The 5,088-nt window shown below is 46.2% G+C and overlaps 1 long non-coding RNA gene across 1 annotated transcript; it reads left to right on the forward strand.

The window, feature by feature from the left end:
• Positions 1-19: 19 nt before the first annotated feature.
• LOC113946404 lies at positions 20-1,451 on the forward strand. Its single transcript, XR_003527414.1, has 2 exons — positions 20-108; positions 667-1,451. It is a non-coding gene; the product is annotated as an uncharacterized LOC113946404 (long non-coding RNA).
• The last annotated feature ends 3,637 nt before the right edge of the window (positions 1,452-5,088 follow it).

Consider the following 5,088-nt stretch of genomic DNA (forward strand, 5'->3'; position numbering starts at 1 on the left):
GGGGCCCGCCCGCCGCCGGCCGTGCGCCGCCGCCTCCCGCCGTACCTCCCTCCTTCCCTCCCGCTCCGCCGCGCCGCGGTCTGGCCGGCAGCCCCTCCTCTAAGGGCGGTGAGCGCAGCGCAGGTGCCGGGGCCACTGGCGGCGACCTGTCAGCGGCTCCCGCCGGACCGGCGGGGTGCGGGCGAGGGGGTGCCGCGGGATCCCGCCGCAGGGCGCCGGGGCCGCCTCCCGCTCCCGCCTGGGCGGCCGTGCCTGCGAGTGACACCGCGCCAGCCCTGGGGCCGAGGGAGTCCCGCCACCGAGGGGCTGGGGCGGAGGGGGTCCTCCCCCGGCGCCGGGGGGTGTCCTGCGGAGTTGGGGGAGCCATGTCGGGGCTGGGGGCTGCGGGCGCTGCGGTCCGGCCTCCGCCAGCCCCGGGGAGCCGGGGGAGGAAAGCGGCTGCGATTAAGGCGCTCTCTCACCCGGGAGGTCTCCTGCCCTGTGCGGGGAAGGGCTGCTGCGCCTGCCGGGGCCGCCTCCGGCTGCAGGGAGGCTCCGGCGCTTTGGGTTAATTTAGAAGTTAATCCTCTAATACAGCGAACCGTGTAGGAACTTGCTCCTGTGGTCACTGATCTTCGCCACTGGTACTCTTAAATTACCTTTTTTTTTTTTTTTTTAATTCTACAGAAATATATTGGTGAAATACCTCATCGTCCTGCCTCTCTTGGGCTCAGCATTTGCATTAGATTGCACCAAAATGTTCCCTCGCATGGAAGGATTTTGCAACTTGGGGACAGATATGTGATGCATACAGCTTATGCGGTGCTCTGTTTAAGCTCATGGACAATGACAGACAAGTTACTGTAAGAAACCTTAGCTAGGAAGAGAGAAACTGAAACGGGGATGGTTAAAGGGCCTACTTCTGTCTTTAAAGAGGGGAAAAAATCCAACACACAAAAGTCTCAAGGGTTATAACTCGAACAGAAAAAGGTTTGGTGCTAGCGTTTGTGATTCTGCCTTACATTATAATGGTTACCAGCAGCCTCATTTTCTTTTTATGGTCATCCTGGTTTCCTGGTTGCATGACACTTCCATTGGGCCGCTGTACTTAATAATTTAACCTTTTATGAGATTATTTTGATTTACAGTGTAGATTAGAGGAAGAGTGAAAAAGTATATCACCCATTGGCTATTAAACTTCTTTGTACTATATGCAAAGGTCTCTGCTGTTTTAAATGTGAGAAAGGCTCTTCTCTTAATTTTTCCTTTTTTTTCCCCAGCCAACTAGTAATTTTCTAATTTTATTTTTACTTAACTGAAAAATACCATTCAGATAATGTAACTTCTCTGTGCTGAGCTATGCAAAATGTATTCTAAGTTTTAGATTCAATGGTTGGCTTGTTTGCTTGCTGGAGTCCTAAGTCATATAAACTATGTTGAAAATAGAATTAAAACCACAACTCAACACTCAACATGTGCCTTGCTTCTGTTTAGTTTTTGTGTCTAGTCTGAAACCTAGAATAGCCCATATTACTTGTGATTTCCAAAATGACCTCTGAAAATAAGCAATGGAATTTAACAGTCCTTCTAGGTTTGTCTCAGCACTTTTACTTGTCCGGTTAATCAGTACAAGTAAATCTCTGTTGAATCAGCTAGGTGTTACTTGATTTACCTGAAACACACATGTTTGTGCTTTAACTCTCAAAATAGAAGCAAATGTCTAATTTAAATTTGAACAAAGAATCATTTTCAAGGAACCTTCTGATGTTCTATAAACTGGACCCATCTTTGCTATAACAAGTTTAGCTATTCTTTCAGCTTTGGACAACATTTCCATAGAACTATGGGGGCTGGCTATAACCAGATCCCATTCTTTGTACTTATCCTGCCAGTTATGAATTGGTCTCCATCAAAAGCACAAAGCCTTAATTTATGTTTCTCAGTTTTCATCATCCTTCTTCTAATCTTCAAAGATTTGAGTATCAAGCTTCCCAGTTTTGAATAACAAATCATATTACTATTTACAGTATTAAAGCTCAGAATTCCGACGGATTAGTGGGAATGGGGGAGACCTCCAGGCCTTAGGCTGCTAGCCCATTACCTGCGAGGTGAATGCCCTTCCCCCCGCCCCAGCACGTGGCCGGCGACCCTGCAAGGAGCACACAGACCACCAGGGACGGACGGACGAAAGAGGAAGTTTATTGTGGGGTAGGGGTTTATAAGGCTTTCAGGAGGGTCAAAAGGGGACCAATCACAAGTTCAGGGTCACATAGAAAAAACCATCAGGTGAAGGGTCAACAGCCAATAGAAAGGGGTTAACAAAGGCCAATGGGAAACACCTCAGGACACCTTCCCAGGACACCCTGTGTGGGAGCACAGGGGGTGTTGGGAAGAAGGGGCAATGACTCTGCAAAAAGGTAAAAGCCATTTTAAAACCTGTTTAAACCGCATTAAAAACTTCGGTTTCTGTAACATTTGAACTGTTTTCATTTTCTTCACTAGTCCATCTCTGACAGGACTTCTTCCATCCTGCATATGGCAAATCCATTGCCACACAGAATAATTCTACAGGTTTGTCGTGATGTTGTTCAATAATGATTTGACAGCGATACCTGGCAAGTTGGTGAGTGCTAGGAGCCCTGAAGCCTGGGTGAGTTAGGTCCTGGCCAGGGGAGCTGCCCGCTTGCTGCTGTCAGAAGAGGGAGACCTTGCCCTCTCTTCCCTGCCCGTGGAGCTGGTGGTTCAGCTCATCAAGCCAGAAAACTATTCCCTCTCTGGGTTAATTTCCTGCCATTTTGGTGAGCTCCCTGGGAAGTCAGCTGGGTGCCAGGAGCAGCTCAAAGGGAGCTGAGGGGGGACGTGGGACCTGCAGGAAACTAGCAGGGTGGTTCAGCTGCCTCCTGAAGCCTCCCACCACTTAATGGCAAAGCAGTAAAAGTCTCTGTCAGATTTTTGTTAGCAATTAATGCATTTTAATTTTTTTCTAAGCAGGGGTGTTTTAGAAATGAATTACAGAAGTTTATAAGGTCTCTGATCATCCTCCTGGTTTATTCCTTTCCAACACAGAATTGCTGTGTCATCATCTTCCCAAATGCCTTAGTTTTTATTAGAAGGCTTTGCCTTGAATTTGTAGGCTTTCCAAGAAAGACAATGCTGAAGAAAACATAGTATGGCTGTGGTAGGAGGCAACATACCATTGTTCAACAGCTGGAGTCATTAAAATAAAACTACTTAAGACACCTTAATAAATTACATTTATGCAAGTATCTTACTGCTCGAAGTCACAGCAGCCAAAGTATGGATATCCGTCCTATTTCTTGGGTTTGGATGCCTGTTTCCAGGTTGAACTTTTAATTGTGGATGTTATCTTAAAAAAAATAACCAGACCTTAATTATCCAAGTCCATTGGACAAAACCAATGACAGACTTAATTTTGTTTTAATGTGGAGCGGTTGAGCCATACAGTGCACTGACATAGGATTTAGGTTTAAAAACAAGTTTGGTCTCAGAACCTGATATCCAACATAATGTGGACTGTAGTATTTATAACTGAGATTATAACCTACTCAGTTAAAGTTTATTTTCCAGGAAAAATGAAAAGTCATTATGGATATTTCAAGACATGGCAAATATGGCCTTTGCTACCTGTTGTTCTGGGGTAATTCCTGATCATCCTCTGGTTAAATGTTCGACCTTGATTTTTCATTTCAATTTGTGAGTTTTCCAGCTTGACATTGCTGGTTCTTTGCCTTCTAAATTAGCTTGGTATCATCAGAATCCCTTGGCTTTTACCAAGGCATTTACCTTTGTCTCTTTCCTGTTGAATGTATAAGACACATTGGGGTCTTACAGGAGCGACACTAGCAGGGTCAGAATAGTTAAAAATCCAAACATGTTTTCTGCTATCACATTCCCTGTACATCGAAAGGGAAGTAGCCACAGCATCCCACATAACTGAACACAAAGAAAATTAAATTACAGTTGGTGATGGGCTTGCTCAGAGATCGGCAAGTGCATCATTCCAGGTTGTCCCTGTGCTCAAGAAACTACCTCTGCTTTGTCTGAAGGTAGTGTTAGCACCTCTGCTCTCGCCTTGGTGCTCCTTGCCTTCATGTATGTTTGAATATGGTGTTTCTCCCTCTTAGGTCCTCTCACCAAGAAGCTCAGGACACAGAGAGCTTCTAGGATAAAACAGCTTGTGCTCTTTGGTGTCGCTTCTGACCGCATCCATTGTGAATTAGGAAAAATGGCCCAGGTTGAAACAGAGCTTAAAAAAAATTAAAATGATTTTTCATAGAAATGCATCAGGACCCCAGCTACTGCAAACTACCCTTTGGCCGCTCTTGCCTGCGTGAGAAGCAGGCTTGTGTCAGGCAAGCAGCATCCCACCCTTGCTGGTTCAAGTTGTCTTCTGTCCAGTGAAGTGGCTGCTCGAAGACGTGAGGTGAAGTCACAGATTTCACCAGCAGACTAATCTGATCTCAGACCGTGCCGCCAACATTTGAAACCTAATCCTGGAAGTAAAACTTTTTTATTTTCTTCTTCTCTTTCAGCCAGATTGGTTTGCTGATTGCATAGCATAAGGAATGGTGCAGGAAATGTGCTGAGGAGAGAAGAGGATGAAAGCATACTGCTGTCACTCAGACTGCTGGTAAAAGCCTTGCCCACAGGGCCCCTCACTCCAAAAAAGGCATTGAGGTGCTGGCATCTGTCCAGAGAAAGGCAACAGAGCTGGTGAAGGGTCTGGAGCACAAGTCTTATGAGGAGCAGCTGGGGAAACGGGGGCTGTTTAGCCTGGCGAAAAGGAGGCTCATGGGAGACCTCATTGCTCTCCATGATTACCTGTAAGGAGGCTGTAGCAAGATGGGGGTTATCTTCTCTCAAGTAACAAGCAGTGGAGCTAGAGGAAATGGCCTCAAGTTGCACCAGGAGAGGTTTATAATGGGTATTAGGATAAATTTCTTTAAGAAAGGGTTGTCAAGCATTGGCACAGGCTGCTCAGGAAAGTGGTAGAGTTACCATTCCTGCAGGGATTTAAAAGATGTACAGATGTGGTGCTTAGGGACAGTGGCGGACTTGGTAGTGTTAGGTTAATGGTTAGACTCAATG

Source organism: Corapipo altera, unplaced genomic scaffold (assembly GCF_003945725.1).
Source record: "Corapipo altera isolate COAL_440 unplaced genomic scaffold, ASM394572v1 48b, whole genome shotgun sequence".
Taxonomy (NCBI): domain Eukaryota; kingdom Metazoa; phylum Chordata; class Aves; order Passeriformes; family Pipridae; genus Corapipo; species Corapipo altera.